Here is a 19,162-nt window from a genome sequence, read left to right as displayed (position 1 = left end):
GTTTCATGGCCACTTCAGGTAGGTCAAGATGTGTGTGTGTGTGAGAGCTCTCTGTGTCAGCTGTCCAGTGTATTGATCCTGTATGAGATCTTGGGCCTGTTTTTGCCTTCTCATAATGACGGCACTGCCAAGGACGGTTGAGGCTAAGAGCTTCAGACGGTGTCCTACTTTGACACTCTAATCCACTTATGCAAGTCCTGTATGTGTGTGAGCTGAGTGTTTAGCATGAGGTTAAATATGTAGTTGACGTAGATTGCATAACAGGATGGCATTGAGATTAAGAAGTTTGCATCAGCATCATTTACCCTGTGTGTGTGTGTGTGTGTGTGTGTGTGTGTGTGTGTGTGTGTGTGTGTGTGTGTGTGTGTTGAAGTGAAGCATTTGTCTTTTATTCCCTATGGAGTCCTGGCTGCTAAGCACCGGCTCTCTGACTTCCTCAAAGGGATTAGAACTGCCTTACAAACACACACACACACACATGGATGTATCGTAACCGAAGTGCATGCCGCAACGACAGGAAAAACAGATGAGTTACATGCATAGCAATTAAGAAATGGATTAATTATGTCAACAATGCTGGTGTGAGATGAGTTTAACACACTTTATGCTGCACATACACTCAAACAGAACCACACAACCGGTGCTTTAGTCTTAAAAACTGTGATGGAAAAGGTGCAAATGAAGGACAGAGGAGGAGAAGATGAAAACAAGTGATCTTAGTGCAGTAGAAGAAATATATACTTGTTCGTCCCGGTGAGATGAAGAGAGACCGATTTTGATGTAAGTGACAGTCTGGCTTTGCTCAATACCTGCTGCTAGGTGTTTTTGTGTGTGTGCTGTTTGAGTTTATTTATAATCTCTGTATTTTTTAAGGGATTTTGTAGAGCTTGGTTTAAAGCGTAAAGCAAAAGTGTTGGTAACACTTTACAGTACCTGACACATGTTAGCTGTATTTAACACAAACAAACCGTGTTTAATCATCTTTGTTAACATTATTGTATGAAGTTGTTCATTGTTAGTTCATGTTAAGTGCATTAACTAGGGCTGTGTGATTTGGGGAAAATATCCAACTAATTATTTATTTATTCATTCATTTTTGACAAATATTGCAATTTGATTTGCGATTTTAATTTTGTAGTCAAGCTTCAGCTCAGTAATCTGCATCGTAGCTTCTTGCTGCTAAAATGCAGTGACTTTTATTAAAAAAGGAACTGAAAAGATATTAACTTACTTAAACATTTATTCAAATATTTTTTAAATATTCAGAAATGAAACTCTCGTTTTTCTGTAGAGCAATTAGTAAACACAAATAAATTTACCTTGTCTTTCTGTAAACAAGTTGAACTCAAATTAGGGAGTTTATTATACAAAAAAAAGTAATCATTCTAAAAATACAGAACACTCAGCAAACTAATATGGCTGTGTGGAGAGGTAAGCATGATCGAACACCCAATGAGAGGAGAGAGCATGCTCAGAGCCCGGCGGCTAATCAGCAGGCCAATCTGAAATAATAAATAACACCTGTTTATTCTAGTGATTGAGCCGGAGAGACACCCTTCTTAAGGAGAAGAGAAGGAGCAGCCGGGGAGAGGAGAGAGCACACACACACACCTCAACTGCTACACGTGTTGTGCATTTAAAAAATAAAAATATATTACTTACCTGATATCGCCGACCCTGTCTTCTTCTTCCCACACAATAACGAACAATATTACAGTGGTGCCGAAACCCGGGAAGAAGAAGACAGGCTCTGCCGCCGGGCTCTGAGCATGCTCTACCCCTCATTGGGTGTTCGATCATGCTTACCTCTCCACAGGCTGATAAGAGCCTTTCTGTATCTTATATTGTCTAAAAAAAAATAATCATCACAGATGCTACACAAAATATTATGACATTAAACGTACTGCTGTGGTACTCCAAAATGGCTAAAATAGGTGTGAGATGGAAGTGTATGGCCCAATCCCAATTCTATATTTGTACCCTTCCGCTTGGCCCTTAAAAATGAGTATTTATCTTCAGGAAATCACTGAAGGCATATATTATGTTATTATAATGATCTAATGTGGCAATAAGATCGTAACTGTACTGTGAATTTACACCCGGGCCGATTATAGATAGAGAATATTAGCAGTTTTTTATATCCCTATATTCAGGCAACAGTTTAAACAAAGTGTGAGACATTTTTTGGAAATATTGGCTGAGCATATTGGCTTTGTTTTTTGGATTAGTTTCCACTAGTGATGTACCCGCTCTCTGTCGTAATACTCAAAAACAGGTCTCAGCGCTAATGTTAACTCCAGGGGTAACAGGATTAGCCTTATAGCTTCACAGTGACCTAACCTACTCTACTGACAACGACACACATACTCATTCTTCATCTGTGCTTGTTAACTGGCTTTTGGCCTAAAGTAGCCTGAAGAGTAAGGGATATTCTATTCCATTCCATTTTATTCTATTCCATTCCGTTCCATTCTATTCTAAAAAGACCAAGAGCTCTTTAATACCACAATTGCTTCTTCCAGACCGAAATGAGTTAATCTGAAAATGTCGCTTATATTTATAGTGTGATGTATTCTGAGTGAAACGTCAAAAAACTGAGAGGAATTAAGCTGTTTTTAAACGATCTTTCTTCTTAATATTAATAATGGTCTTTTTATGCTGAGTTCAGACTATAGGGCTGCAGGGCGATTTGGCCTAAAATCAAAATCTGAATTGAACATTTTAACTCGATTACAATTAAAGAACGATTGTTTTATTTATTTATTTTATGTTTTTGCCATCATAGTTTACTGACAGGTTTTTATGTTCATATTACTAGTGAGAAGTTTTTGAATGTAGGGTGTATTACTTGAATTGAAAATAATTGAAGTAAACACACTCTATTATTTACGATATTTTATTAAACATCAGCGCTAAACTGAAATTAAACAGAAATTAACGGCTCTCTGCACCTTCCAACCTCGTCACCGCTATCAAACTGACCAATCACAAAGCTTGCGCTACGCATAGTTGTGACATTTAGTTACACTTTTTTAGAGCTGCGCACGTATGCAAAGACTGCGCCGGACTGTACATGTGTGCTTGGCAGAAGTATAATTTCAAAATAATATAATAAGTATAAAACATAATAGAATAAGTATAAAATAGCCTTAACAGAGTGAGGTCATGTGACTCCACACACGGTAGGGAAAGTAATTGATAAAATTGACTGATGGATTTTAGGTTCTGTATGTCGATTTTGCTTACTTTTCGATTAATGGCCCATCCCTAGTTCAGACTGCATGGTTTTCAAAGTAGTCATGTCACAGATGTTTTCACATTGTTTACACTGCAAGATGGATTGGTGACAGGGGTTTCACATAATGAGAAAGAAGCCTTTAGTGGGGCAGAAAATGGACTTGTTTTGCTCACCTGGGTTTTGAAGGGAAATCGCAATCTTTCCTTAACTTTGTGAAGTTTATTTATAAACTTATTTCGAGAGGATCACGTGCTTATGGTTGCTTGCGGCTGGTCCTGCATTATTCAATTTATGATTCACCAATCAAACTATTCCTAAGCCACTATAAATACTCTGAGTTCCATATAACAGCCATCTTCGTTTTGAAGAATTCCCCCTTCCACCCCTACTCCTCCTCCTTTTCTAGATGGGTGGCATGGTGAACCAGTAGTTAGCACTGTTGCTTCACAGCAAGAGCGTCTCTGGTTTTAGTCATTACAAAGCCAGCTGACGTTTCTGTGCAGAGTTTACACGTTCTCCCCATGCTCATGTGGGTTTCCCCTGGGTTCCCCGGTTTCCTCCAACCGTCCAAAAACATGCAACTTAAGTTAATAGACTAATCCAAATCGGTACCATAGACATGCTCCTAGTAAGTAGTTATCTCTTAAAAGCAATCACTATCTGTTCATTAGCTACTACAGCAGGGGAGTTCTCGAGATCTACCTGAGCTCAAACTCCCCTCTCGCTTTGCTATGGGAGGGAGCCCCGGGCTCAAGGATCTTGTGAGCTCAGGGCTCTCTCCCAGAACAGCATGCCAAACAAGCTTTATAATCAATCAACAGCTAAGTGTGAACTGTTAAAATTATTTTTCGACCGGGTTTTGATATTGCTCAGATGACACGTCAAAAAGACAAAGATGCTCCTGCCAAATTTACACTAGTTTATCCTCCATTTCTTGGGTCCAAATAGACCAAAAAGAAGCCGTTTTAACTCCTCCCCCAACCTCTATCTGACCTGCAGATACCCATACTAGTGGATGCTGCTCTCTCATTGGTGGTAGTTAATCGCTGATGTTATTTTCATACAGAGCACATTTCACGCCATAATTTGAATTGCACACAGCTCCAAATATCTCACGGTTGTTGGCGACTCCTCATCGATTCTTTCAGATCACGTCTTTGATCGTTAACACTGTGTGATTGTGTTAGTTATGTAAACTAGCACTGATTTTGTCTGGGATTTCTAAAACCCTGTTGGCGAGTCACAATCTGGGCTAAAATCATGCAGTCTGAAATCTGCGTTAGTGCAAATGTCTAATAGAAAGTGTCTTAAAATGAAATGTAGCTCAATTATTACACTCTCAAGATCTTTAAACCTGTCAGCAATGATATTACCCTCTCTTTGGAGACTTTTTAATATATATTTTTTTTTTAAAGAAGTGTGTGTGCGAGCGTGAAAGATGAGAGCGTTGAGTTCAGGTGATGCTCAGTGGATAAATGAGAGATTGAAGTAAGGGAAGTGCAACATAGCGAAAAATCTGGATATAATTGAGAGCAACATAAAGGTCAAGCAGAAACACGGAGAGAAGTAGGAGAAAAGAGAAAATCATATTTTGGGGTCCGGTTATTACTTTAGGGTTTATAAAAGGTACAGATTATTGCATTTCTTTGTAGTGGAAGTGCTGCAAGACCGATAACAGATATGCTGTATTCCAGGAGGACACGTTCTTTTCTCCTCGTAAAGCTGTAGCATCCAGACTATTCACAAACACTGAAACACCTGCCTCTCGCTATTGTTGTGCTCCTGTAAAATGCAGAAAACAAAATGTTCAGTCCTATTTTCATGGTTTGTTTGTTCTTAAGAGCAATGGAAATGTTTAACTATGGCTTATTTAAGTGGACATTCAAAATAAATAGTGGAGACGCTACCAACATTTTAAAGAGAAAGCTCAGTCAATAATTAAATATGGCTCTTGAATTGGATTGGTTCATATCAAACACAAAGCACTTTATCTCTTGCAGTAACCAGTGGGATGCTTTCCTATAATAAGCTTTATTTTAATTACTTGAACATGCATAGAAGACGCGATTCAAACACGTTGCGGATTCCGAATCATTTGCACCACCCACTTTTCATTGACACTCATTCATCGCATGAATACTTGAATTTGCATTTGGTGTGAATCACATGGTCCTACATTAAATGAGGCCTTGAGTTTGACACCTTTGTTTTAAATGAATCAAGTGAGTCGGATCAATTATCAGCTCTTAGAGAAAGCCACTTTCTTGCTTTCTAAAGGAATCAGTCCACTGAAAGAAATTGATTTAATATGCGACTCAGTGAATCACTCTTTAGGACAAGGACTGGCTGCCAACAAATTACCAGCAGTTTTACTGTCATATTGATTATCCTTGACCAGCCAAAAGCAGTCAAGGTACCAGCACAAATACAATTCCTTAAAATATTGACATTTTTGTTGTTGTTGTTGTTAATATTTCATGCATAATCCTTTAGTAATATTTTTTATATAATGTATTTATAAAAAGTTTAAGCCATACAGAAACAACAACTAACAAGTGAACAGAACATGGAGAGGAGAAGGAAAAAATATTTAGTTATAAAAAAGGAAAACAAATTAAAAAGGCATCCATAAAATTTAGAGATATTGCATATTCATGCACCACAAACCTTCACAAGATATTACCTTGTTAAATCAGTCCTCTGATGAGTATGGAGGTTATGTTTAAACCCATATGTAACAAAGATCCCACCTCTCATGAAAAAAAAACAAATTCTTTGCCATGTAAGACACAGGTTAAGTAGTCCAGTGGTACATGTTCAAGTATTACCCTGTGCCATAAAGACTAAAGTTTTGTTCAGGAGAATACATTTTCTTGCACAAAATGTACCTTTAGTGCTTTTAATTGCATCCAAAATAAAAACTTTAACTTAATTGCTTGTATAAAAACTTAATAATATATAATATTATCGATGTATTCAAGACAACATCTTTTACTTGTCTAGAAAATGCTTCTTGATTTAATAATTTTTAGATATTTAGACTAGAAACAAGACAAGAACTCTAAGAAAGAAAATAATTTAGTTTTTTGTAGTGTGAACTTTGAATTTAATTCAGACTCAACATTGCAGATCATGCGATGGGATTATTGTGAATGTGTACATTGCGATATCGATGCTGAACAATATATTGTGCAGCCCTAATATATATATATATATATATATATATATATATATATATATATATATATATATATATATATATATATATATATATATATATATGTGTGGTCTGTGCATATTTATATGATCAAAAAGTGACATTTGCTGTTTATTCAAACTATTTATTTAAAATAAGTTAAAACGACACAATTCTTAAGGTTTTAATTGCCACAACTTATTTGTTTTATGCTCAATCTGCTTAATTTTTTTTTAATTATATGTAGCGGTTAACATATATATATATGCAAATATTTCAGTTTTGTACTTTTTGTATTTTATATATGTATCACTTATCTATAAACAATATTTATACTGGCCAAAAGCAGTCAAGATGCCAGCACAAATACAGTTCCCTAAAATATTGACATATTGTAATATTATTTTTTAATATCAATATTTCATGGCCCTACACGAGACAGTCGTAACTCAGACAGAGGGTGAAAATCCATTTCCTCTAAAACCATTATATATTTTTTGTAATATCAAAAGTGTGTGTGTGTGTGTTTGAAAGCGAGCGGCTGTGAGAGGCAGACAGTATTTGTGAGAGCACAGCGAGGGTAATCCTGTTATCTGGAGAAAAGAGCAGGCTATGATTTCTGTTGTGCTATTTGAGAGCTTTTAACTACACATCTCAAGATCAACTATTGGTTTACTCTAATGGATTCTCAGGGCTCGCTTTTCTTTTACATCAAGTTGGCGTGCATTCATTCTTTCAAACGACCATTTGATGGAAGTGAGGTTCAGAAATAGCCCTCATTAATATTGCACCGTTAAACACAAAATGTGCTACTGTATATAATATGTGGGCAGATTTAAAGGGCGAAAGCATGCAGCGCCAAGCGAGTTAGTTTGTGCCAATAGGAGGTGCTTTTCCTGCCGATGTGGCATTGTGGGGTTTGAGGTCACCATGGGACTGTGAGTCAGTTGGACAGGATAATTACTGAGCACACACTCTGAGGGTTGAAACAATCGACCAATCAAAGGGCCGAAAGATCTCCCATGCCATCAATTTTCTATAACAAAAAGACCCCCCCCCCCCTCTTTATTTTTCAAGCTGCATTGTTTTTGTGGGCTCATTGTCCTGTAAACTGGGTCATTTCGCAGTCTTTTCTGCAGTGTTCAGTGTTGCACAATCTTTCAGAAATGATTGTAATGTGCTGATTTGTGTCACATTTATTATAATCGATGACTGCTGCTCAATTATTAATAATGGCTCTTATTTTTAGCAATGCTGAAAGCATATTTGCCTTGTAAAAGTTATTTTTCGAATCAGATCTTTTGGTTTCTTTGAATAGAAAGTTAAAAAAAGGCATTTGATTGATATTAAAGTGTTTTGCAGCATTATATGCGAATCATTCCATGTCAAATTACAGTGTGTCAAGAAAGTATTCATAGTGCTTCTCATTTTCTGCACTTTATGTTACAGACTTATTCCAAAATGGATTACATTCATTTATTTCCTCAACATTCTTCATACAATACCCCGTAATGACAATGTGAAAAAAGATTTATTGAAATTGTTGCAAATGTATTAAATAATACACCTGAAAAATCACATGTGCATCAGTATTCACAGCCTTTGCTCAATACTTTGTTGATGCAACTTTGGCAGCAATTACAGCCTCAAGTCTTTTTGAATATGATGCCACAAGCTCGGCACACCTGTCTTTGGGAATTTTCCCCTTTTTTCTCTTTGCAGTACCTCTCAAGCTCTATCAGGTTGGATGGGAAGCGACGTTGTACTGCCATTTTCAGATCTCTCCAGAGATGTTCAATAGGATTTAGGTCTGGGCTCTGGCTGGGCCACTCAAGAACATTCACAGAGTTGTTGTGAAGCCACTACACTGATATTTTGGTGGTGTGCTTTGGGTCATTGTCCTGCTGGAAGATGAACCGTCGCCCCAGTCTGAGGTCAGGAGCACTCTGAAGCAGGTCTTCATTCAGGATGTCTCTGTACATTGCTGCATTCATCTTTCCTTCTATCCTGACTAGTCTTCCAGTTCCTGCTGCTGAAAAACATCCCCACAGCATGATGCTGCCACCACCATGTTTCACTGTGGGGATGGTATTAGCCTGGTGATGAGCACTACCTGGTTTTTCCCAAAGGTAACGCCTGGCATTCATTCTAAAGAGTTTAAGTTTAATCTCATCAGACCAGAGAATTTAGTTTCTTATGGTCTGAGAGTCCTTCAGATGCCTTTTGGCAAATTCCAGGCCGTGAGTGGCTTCCGTCTGGCCTCTCTACCATACAGGCCTGATTGGTGGATTGCTGCACAGATGGTTGTCCTTCTGTAAGGTTCTCCTCTCTCCACAGAAGATTGAGTCCTGGCAGTTCTTCATCTTACCCCAGACATGCTTAATAATGTTCAAACTAGTGACTGGGCTGGCCAATCCTGAAGCACCTTGACCTTCTTTGCTTTCGGTAACTTTGATGTGGAGGCGGAAGTATAAGGAGTGCTATCCTGCTGAAGAGTTTTCCCTCTCCTGTGGTTTGTAATGTAATGGGCAGCACAAATGTCTTGATACCTCAGGCTGTTGATGTTGCCATCCACTCTGCAGATCTCTAGCACACTCCCATACTGAATGTAACCCCAAACCATGACTTTTCCTTAACCAAACTTGACTAATTTCTGTAAGAATCTTGGATTCATGCTGACTCCAATAGGTCTTCTGCAGTATTTGTGATGCTGTTTAGCTACCTTCTGACACTTTTTCCAAATGATCAACTAGAAGTCAAGGTATTGTTTGTTGCTTCTACATCTGAGATTGATGACAAGACTTTTGTCAGGTAGTGTGAAGCGTAAATAAATAGAGAACAGTATGGATTGTGAGCAGAGATATGGTTGAGCAAATCCACTGAGTGGAGCGAGATGTCACTCGTGAGCCAGTGGATTAGTGTGCATGCGTTCAATAATGTGTTCGTTAGAGAGAGAGAGAGAGAGAGAGAGAGAGAGAGAGAGCAGTGTTCAGTCTGACAGACCCATAGAGGCGTCTTATCATTTGTAGACAGACGCTCCATCCAGTCCAACTATTCTCTGTCTCTTTCTGTTTCATCAGTTACCACCTCAACTCTTTTAGCCATTCTCTGCTCTCTCTCTCTTCTTTTTCATAATGTTCTTTGCTGATTAAAACTAAATTCAGGCTTATAAAGCCCATTTTGGGTTTTTTGGAAAGAGTCAAAAAGGAAAACTGGTTTGGGTTAAATGTCGAAGCCAGTGTGAAGTTTTATATAACTTTAAATTTGGCACTAAATGTTGTGTCTTTTGTTCAATATTGTGGCACATATACAGTTGAGGTCAGTATTATTAGCCCTCCCTGTATATTTTCCCCCCAATTTCTGAAGATTTTTTCAACACATTTCTAAACATAATAGTTTTAATAGCTAATTTCTGAGTAGCTGATTTCTTTTAGCACATATTTTTAGCACAGATATTTTTCAGAATACTAGTATTCTGCTTAAAGTCTCATTTAAAGGCTGAACTAGGTTAATTAGGCAAGCTATAGGCAAATAATTGTATAATGCTGGTTTGTTTTTTATTAGGGTTGATGTTGACCAATTTGGCATGGTTTGATGTCTAATGTGAAACATCGCTATGGATGATGGCATCGTCATCATAGGCGCGGTGAAATAAATATTTATGAATAATTAATTAATTCATAACAAATTAATAATTTGTTGCCTACTGTTTCAACTACCTGACCTGCATGGTCTTTGTTTTACCTATAACCAAATCATAAATAAATAAAGATAAGTTACACACAAATTACTAAGTACAAGCGTGAAAGAGAAAGATTGAAGCAGTGTACTGATGCTGATAGATTCAAGAGACCGAAGATTCCTTAGAGACAAGATTAATTAAATATCATGTTTAACAACTATAGTGGGACACGATCCAGCGGTACACCCTTGATAAACTCTCTGATGTGCACTGCCCTCTGGGCTGACTACTGGAGCTCAGACTCACGCATAGTTTTGACGTGTTGACATGGATAGTTTTCATTCTAAAATGCCATTTTTGGTGTATTGGTGTAAACGGGACCTAAGTGTGTATTTTTCGCAAGCGGGTTGCTGCTGTGACGGGAGTGGGGCAGAGGATCGCAATGCTTAGCATCGTGATGTCTACCGGTGATGGACGATGGCATTGTTTATCGACCCAACCATATTCTTTAGACCAGTGGTTCCCAACCATTTTTTGCCTGAGACCCCCTCTTCTGCCATAAAATATTGTAAGGCCCCCTCAGAATTTAATGATATTATAGCTTCTTTAATTTTGCCGTAACAATGACAAAAAATGCTGTTTTCAAACAAACGTTAAGTTTATTACTGTTTATGCACAAATAAAAGTCTAATGTAAAATATGCAAAACATCACTTGGCCGTTTGTAACTAAAAAGCATAAACCTTTGCATGAAATTGCCCATATTTTAGTTGCCAATTTTTTTAAGTTTCTTGTCAGTAGCTGTGACGTCCCTCAACTAATTTTGGGTGCGTGTCAATTCTTTTGCCTTGTGCTCAAAAAATGCTCTGGGCTTGTCGCAGTATTGGTGATGAGTCGTCTGCAAATGTCTTATTAATTTGGCCTTATGCAATCGTTAGCAAGAATTTTGGCACAGATAATGCACCGAGTCAGAGTCAGGAACTGTTAGCTTTGAGAAAATGGATTAAAATCATAGTTCAGGTAACTATCTTGGTATTTCGTGCTGTAGTGCCCTTTTCCTATTTTATCCTACATTACTCTACATTGTATTGTAGAGTAATACAATACAAAAAAATATATATATATATAACATATATAACATAATAATAACATGATCCCAATTAATATAATGAATAAACAACCAATCTGGTACAGAATTACCTTTCCAAATTTACTTAAATGCAATTAAACGGACAAAAGGTATACAGACAAAAGAAATAAAGGTTTGTTTCAAAATAAAGCTTTTCGTTTTCCTTTTTTCAAAACTCAAACATCAAAAATCAACAGTTCGTTTAGTAAAGGTCAAACATTGTCCATATAAAATGAATAGTCAAGTAAATAAACCCTGTTGCAGGCCTGTGTTGGTACTCCTAGTGGCATAAAGCAAAGCTGCCTCTACGCCCAAAGAGCACATAAACAACTTACTGTACCTGAGCCAGGCAATACTCCAGAAGCGGCCTCTGGTGGGTGTACATGAGAACAGCAGACATGAATGACTCGCGAGAGAAATTTGAGATCTCAAAAAGCGTACACAGCAGCCTCTGGTGGATTCGCGAAAACAAAAACAGCAAAATGTACCTCTTGAGTTGTATTGTTCAGAAATGTATGTAAAGGTACATTTTCAGAATGAGCCTGGTTTTGGGATTTTGTGTTTCCAGTATTGCTAGCACTGCTACCTGAAACGTTTGGAGCTTTTTTACCCGAGTCCAGTATGCTTGGGTCATTATTAGCTGCTGTTTTTTTTTTGGAGGATAAATTACATACTTGTCCATTTTTTTGTCAGCCATGGGGGTAAAATGAACTAAGGCTGTACTCACACTAGGTACAGTTGCCTCGAACCGGGCCAAAGCACGCTTGTCCCCCCTCCCGTCTCCCCCGACGGCCCGCGCTCACACCACAAACGGGCTTCGGCACCCTTACGTCATCGCTGCTGCACTGTTCAGTGAGAAGCGCTCTCTCACTCAGCAGCACAGTGGAGATTTCTCTAGTTATATCATTTCAGTTGTTTGATATGCCGTCAAATATTTCGCCAAACAGTCCTTAGGGATAAAGGGACACGCAGTCAGATATTTTGCCGAACAGATCTGCCACTTTTGGTGCTCATAAACAATCATAAAGCCCTCGTGCTGCAGGAATGAGGAGATCTGCTGAAGGCGCGCAGCTGTCGTGCAGTGAGGAGTTTGCGTCTTTAATAAACGACGGCAGTTTGCGTTCACTGAACAGTAATGATTAATAAATCTATATGAAACAGCCCCGTAAAAGTCACGTCTCGCTTTCAGCTTCGGGCTTTGGCGCGTTTTGCACTCACACACAAGCGTACCGTGCCAACGCCCAAGTGAACCGGGCTCAGGCACACCTCTTCCAACCGGGCCAGGGCCGGCCAAGTGAACTGTGCTTGAGCCCGATTCAGCGCACTCACACTTCTCAAACGATCCGGGAAACTGGCCTGGGCACGGTACGGATGGCATAGTGTGAGTAGGCCCTAAGGCAACATGATCGTTCTCCTAATTGTCCACTGTTAAATTTTTTTTTTTTAAATATGACTACCTACAGAGCTTGCTGAGACCCCCTTTTGGAGAGAATTGCAGGAGAAGCCTGCTAAAGGTATAAGCAGATCTATTTTTCATTTGATAAAGTGATAAATGGAGCCTGTGTTCATCTTCCTCTCTTTAATCTCCTACTGTTTGGCTCACTTCCACATCCAATCCTGAAACAGGGGTCCTCACCTCTCTGTAGAGCTTTAACATCTGTTCTCTGGTCAGTTGGCTTTTCTGTGCCCTTTAATAGCAAACTACAGGCCTGATTCCAGGTCAGTCGCAGCATAAAATGACAGCAGTGAACAACAGGAGACAAGCAGTCCCAGCATTAGATGCACGCCAGCAGACCACCAACAGTTCTTTCAGTGGTGCAAGCTCAAATGCACACACTTTTTTTCTTCATTTGGCTAGCACTAATCTGATTGGCTAGCTTACGTGCTGGCTTTTATTAGTTTACCAGGAAACAACTGATGGAAGAGATTAAATACAGCCTGATTCAGTTACTTATTACTATTATATTATAGATTTTCTTCATATCTGCACTAGAGCTGCACGATTAATCGAAAAAAGATTGTGATTTCGATTCGACCCTCTAGACCACAGGTATCAAAGCCAGTTCCTAAAGGGCCGGAGCTCTGCGCAGTTTAGTTCCAACCCTAATTAAACACACCTGATCAAACTAATTAAGTCCTTAGCTGTTTCTCAATTCCAAGAACGCAGAGAATGGACTTGCGTTCTTGTGGAGAGCGGTCTTGCCAGGTGTCCTCGGAAGAACGAACTCGGGAGACAGCAAGGACAGAGAACGCGTTCTGTAGTGATGGAAAGTTCCGATCATTTTACTGACTCGGATCTTTGAGTCTCGTTCAAAGACTTTTGAATGAGACAAAAAATCGTTTTCGAGTCATTTAGTTCATTTAGCTCAATTTGCCAAAATGTTACGAATTGCTTCCAAACACTGCTACAACTAGCCCAAAAGGTTGATTGCACGACAAAAAAGTCATAAATAGAATACTATAAGAAGGAGAAAATAATAATTCAATGTTTACCTGCTCTTTTGTCAATGAAGGTATTGTTGTCTCTTTGCTCAGCTCACCTCTTCATGTCTTCTAATGTCAGTGGTTTGTTCACGTTGCACTGGCAGTCACATATAATCTTAACCAATGTACACAGTCTGAGCCGATAGGAGCCATGATAATTAGTTCACCTCTTGAGTCTTGAGTCGTTTGTTATTTACGTGACAGAATGACTCAAACCCGAGGACTCGAGAGATGAACGGTTCAATTCTTTTCCGGCTCTAAACGCGTATGATTTGCCCGTGAGGAACAAGTGACTCAGACCCGATAGAGGACTCGAGAGATGAACTTATCAATTCTTTTTCCGGCTCTAAACGCATATGATTGGCCCGTGAGGAACGAGTGACTTGGACCCGATAGATAACTCGAGAGATAAACTTTTTCCGGCTCTAAATGCACATGATTGCTTCTGCCTTTCCGCGATGAACGACTCTAAATGTGATGAAGACTTGAAATGAACGATACCACCTGCACAAATGTGCGCACGTGCGGATGAACGAATCACTCCCTGAGAGGACTCGTAGTTCCCGAGTCATATTTAAGATTCGTTCAAAATGAGCGAATCGTTCATGAACGACCCATCACTAGCGTCCTGTAAGAAATGAGAAATGAAATTTTAGTGAAAACCTCAGATACTGTTGGCTAGTTCCTATTGGTTGTGCATCTTTTTTACCAACCAAGTTTGTCAACATCATTATACACATTATACACAGATCACTCTGCCTATTCATGCCAGAGTCCTGCCGAAAAGTGACTGACAGGTGGTAATTTGTGTGTAACTTATCTTTATTTATTTATGATATGGTTATGAGTAACACAAAGACCAGGTAGGTGAAACGGTAGGCTACAAATAATTAATTTGTTATGAATTAATTAATAATTCATAAATAATAAATTCACAGCCTCCTATGATGATGATTCCATCATCCATCGCGGTGTTTCAAATTAGAAATCATACCATGCCAAATTGGTTGTCATCGCCCAACCCTAATGCCTGTATATCATCCCTGGTGGTGACACTAAGGCTGCGTCCGAAACCGCCTACTACTCAGTAGGTACTGCATTTGAATTTAAACGTACTACTCGGCCGTTAGAAAAGTACGTTCTATACAGTATGAATTTGAAAGAATGAATGGAATTCGGACGTACTAAATCCGCAATTTTGTCATGCGTGCATGAGATGCGCTCTCCAGAATTTCGCCGGAAGTAGTAAGTCGTCCGGGTGCTTCTCGCATACTGATTTTCGAATTCTATGTATTCGGACATACTACTCTGCTCGCATACTGATTTTGGCGTACTATATAGTATGGAAGTATGCGGTTTCGGATGCAGCCTAAGACATTCGGACTGTGGCCTTAAGCCAATGCACTCCTCTCACCAGTGCTATTATACAGCCATATTGCATTGCTGATATTGCTCATATACATATTATAAGAAATGTCTCACACACAATTATTTCAAGCATTTTATTTTATGTTGGTAATTCCAAACTAAACTTCCTGTCTAAATGGGTGGGATTGGGGCCAAATTTGATGGTTTGATATTTCAGGTATTTTTTTATTTATGCTATATTTGATGTATTGTGTTTTTATTATGGTTCCCATTACAGTAACTATACAGAATCTGCTCACTGGATTAGACTTCTATTTTAAGGTTCAAGGTCTGGCTACTGTAGATGATGTGACAGGATACGTTCAGTGTGTGTGTGTGTGTGCGTGTGTGTGTGTGTGTGTGTGTGTGTGTGTGTGTGTGTGTTGATGTCAACGTGTATTGATGTCAACATGTCAGAAGAGTTAATTCACTCTTTCCAGTTATAATAGGATTGAGCATGTAAGCCTTCTGCAGGATTGGAGAAAATAGATTTATATATTCATCCCATAAGCCCGAGTGAGTTAAAGCGAAGGCATCACAATGCTAACAATATCATTTTCAGCTACTTAGCAAACACCTGCAAAAGAGATCAGAAAATATTAACCATTTTTATAGGCCTGCATTGCTCATTTTGCCTAAAATTTATATATATAAATTTTTGTTAGCAATGGTTATAAATGCCATATTTTTGGGATATAAACACTAGTATTTCTATAGTCGCGAAGCAGACACACAGAGCATATGATATTCTGAGTCTGTCTGCAGTTACACTCACACACACACACACACACACAAACGCACACACGCACACACAAACTGTGTAGAAAATCATCTCCGTTTAATCCTTCAACCAATGTAGAAACACACACACACACACACACATACACAAGCACACACACAGTTGCAGCTCAATTTCATGGGTTTGGAGGACCAGAATAGCTGCTGTTTAGCCTCACTGATTCATGTAGAGCAATTCACAGCAGGGAAGATAGAGACAAGCAGAAATTAAACATGTATATGTATTGGTTATGATAAGCCACAACTCTCTCTCTTTCTGGTGTAATTCCTGAAGTGTGAACACAGCTTATGCGTTCAGAGAAAAGTACAGGGTAAGACATTTTAGTCGTAAAACCTACAGAATGAGCTTTGTGTATTAACATCCAAATGGAACGGTTTTAAGTCCAAATTGTTATTAAATTGGACTGCCTCAATATGAGTAAAATGGTTCAGCTGAAAAATACAAATGGCAGAACAACAAAAAAGAGATGTCTTGAAGAATGTTCATGCTGCAGTTTTCATTTTGCTTTCGAGATGCATGTACTCCACAAGTTTATAAAAGCTGATGATCATCCTCTAGTGTTACAAATGATCCATGATTAGAGATTGAGCTTATTTGATTAGTGAGCTAGACATAATGCGGAATATGTCATTGTTATTCTGAGAAGGGGTGCTTGATTATAAGGGAAAATAATAATCATTATCATTTTTGTGGAAATTATGATTGATTATTTAAAAAGATTTTGAGTGGGGCATGAAAAATTTTGGATAGACTTTTTTTTTAAGATACAAACATACAAACAAACAAATCATAACTTAAAAAATGTAAGAGAGTAGCTACAGTATATACAAAAAATAATAATTAAGAGGGATGAGAGGTCAGTTTGGACTGCCACAACAATCAATATATGGACTTATCGCACATGGATGTGACCTCAATCATTTTTGGTGGTGCAATATATATTTCACCCATACATACATACATACATACATACATAACCAATCATGGTAACATTTTAGGTTATTGTGCAACACCTCTATCTCTATTGGAGGTGTTAGTGTCAGTATGATTAAAAACACTGTAGTATTTACTATAAATTACTATAGTATTTTTCATGTGGGTGTCTGACAACTGATAATAGATCTGGTAGTAGATTTTGCAGCCTATGTTACTTATTTCGTTGACATTTATTATTATTAATATTATTATTATTATTATTAGTTTAGGATATGTGTTTTCACGTTCTGATTCCAATGCCTAATTATTAAATGGTTAAAATGACTATAATTAAATGATATATTCTTAAGAATAAAATATGATATTTTCTTTTGAAGAGTGTACTTGCATTGTGATATTACATTGTCATTCTGGCATTACATAATCAGTGGCATAAAATGGTCTTAAAATGTCAATAATATTGTTTATCACAATATATTTTAGTGCAATATATTATACAGTACAAAAAAAAAACACATATCGTGACAGGTCTAAGTTCAATTACATATTATTTTTTATTATAGATTTCCTTTATCTATAGTACCATTATCAAATAAACGTGAAAAGTTAACCCTCAAAACTTTGGGGTTTTGTATATATTTGTATTGTAAATATTTGTATATATAAAATTTGTATAGAATATATTTAATATTTCCCAAATGATGTTTAACAGAGCAAGGAAATTTTCACAGTATGTCTGATTATATTTTTTCTTCTGGAAAAAGTCTAATTTGTTTTATTTCGGCTATAAATAAAAGCAGTTTTAAATTTTATAAACCCCATTTTAAGGTCAAAATTATTATCCCCTTTAAGCTTTTTTTGTTGATAGTCTTGAAAAATATCTAGTAATCTATATTATTTACTGTCATCATGGCAAAGATAAAATAATTCAGTTATTTGAGATGAGTTATTAAAACTATTATGTTTAGAAATGCGTTGAAAAACTTTGCAGCTATATGAGATACTTTCTTAACTGATGTTTTTTACTGTGGTAATTATGTATTATGTTACTTTGACGAAAACACAAAGTATATATTTACATATTAATCTGAATGCTGTTGTTAGCAGAACGAAGATGTTGGAATATTTGCCATTAGTGTATTGTACCACTGTTTACCTATTAAAAAATAGCTATAAATACAAATCGAATAATAATAATAAAAAAAAACTAATTCACCATGAGTAAATCAGGGCCTTCAATGCAGTGTAGCAAATCCAAAATATGCAATTATACATGTGTAAAAGAGTGTAATATAGCCATTTTTAACCCAAAAGCCACTTTTATGTAAAAATAACTGCATTAAAATCAAACAAAATAAAAATGAATGATGGAAAAAAGCTGAGGCATGCACAAAAGAATAAGATGAAACAAATATGCAGAAAAGAAAGTGAGAGAGAAAACAATGTGATGTGGAATCGGTTGGTGTGAAAGACATTAAAAGCTCATAAGCTTTTGAATTGGAAGTTTATGGAGCAGAAAGTGAAGTTTAAGAGAAGCGGGCCATCCAAATGCACAGCATATGTTCATCACAACCGTTCATCTTGTTGCCGTATTTTCATAAAATAGGTTTATATGATAAGGAAAGAAAATAGGTATGATTGAAAACTAATAATATGTCCCATCTCTATAATTTCCTAAATTGAAATGACTACTACCATTTCTTGATTTTTCCTAGCAGAGCTATTCCACTGTGTGTGTTATTAAGTGAAAGGATGGTAGTTAGCATATGCTTATTAATATTCAGCGGAAGAGACAGACTGACACAGGTCACAGCAATTTCACTTTCCCCTGAGCTCATCTCAAATGGCCTCAAACCACTGTGAGTGCATGTACTGTGGTACATTTTTGGAGATTGTAAGGACATCTACAGCGTCACTGGTTGAGTGAATGACAGCTAGCTTTTCTCTGTTTTTACTAGGCAGATGTGAAAATGCTCTTTTACCTGTCAGAGAGAGTTTGGGCTCTGTTCATCAGAACAGCTCTGCATTATTTAAGCCGAAAGGCGCTGCAACAGATCGCCACAAGCCTTTTTTGTGTGTCTCACCTCCTGTTGCTCTTCAGGGAAAGAAGTTCAGAGTCAATACAGCAGGTGGTGGTGTTCAATTCAGTCTTATCAGTGCTTTGATGTAATTATACTGTACTTCTGCTCCAGTCAGATATTTGTTGTGTGTGTATAAATAATTGAGTGCCTACCCTTTTACGATCTTCATTAAGATAGGACTGGGTTTTCCCATTTACGTGGAAACTTCCAT

The 19,162-nt window shown here is 37.6% G+C and overlaps 1 protein-coding gene across 4 annotated transcripts in view; it reads left to right on the top strand.

Annotated features, from left to right (window-relative positions):
* Window positions 1-284: 284 nt before the first annotated feature.
* Window positions 285-19,162, top strand: part of sphkap (SPHK1 interactor, AKAP domain containing) — a 202,478-nt gene continuing 183,600 nt past the window's right edge. Inside the window, exon 1 of one of the 4 annotated variants that reach the window (XM_009293859.5) lies at window positions 285-780. The gene's annotated coding sequence lies outside the window, so the exon portion shown is untranslated. The remainder of the gene's footprint in view (window positions 781-19,162) is intronic. The other 3 variants (XM_009293856.5, XM_073928751.1, XM_068214699.2) reach the window with 3 other exon arrangements.

Source organism: Danio rerio, chromosome 18 (genome assembly GCF_049306965.1).
Source record: "Danio rerio strain Tuebingen ecotype United States chromosome 18, GRCz12tu, whole genome shotgun sequence".
In the NCBI taxonomy this organism is placed as follows: Eukaryota; Metazoa; Chordata; class Actinopteri; order Cypriniformes; family Danionidae; genus Danio; species Danio rerio.
This window is presented reverse-complemented; position numbering and strand designations above follow the sequence as displayed.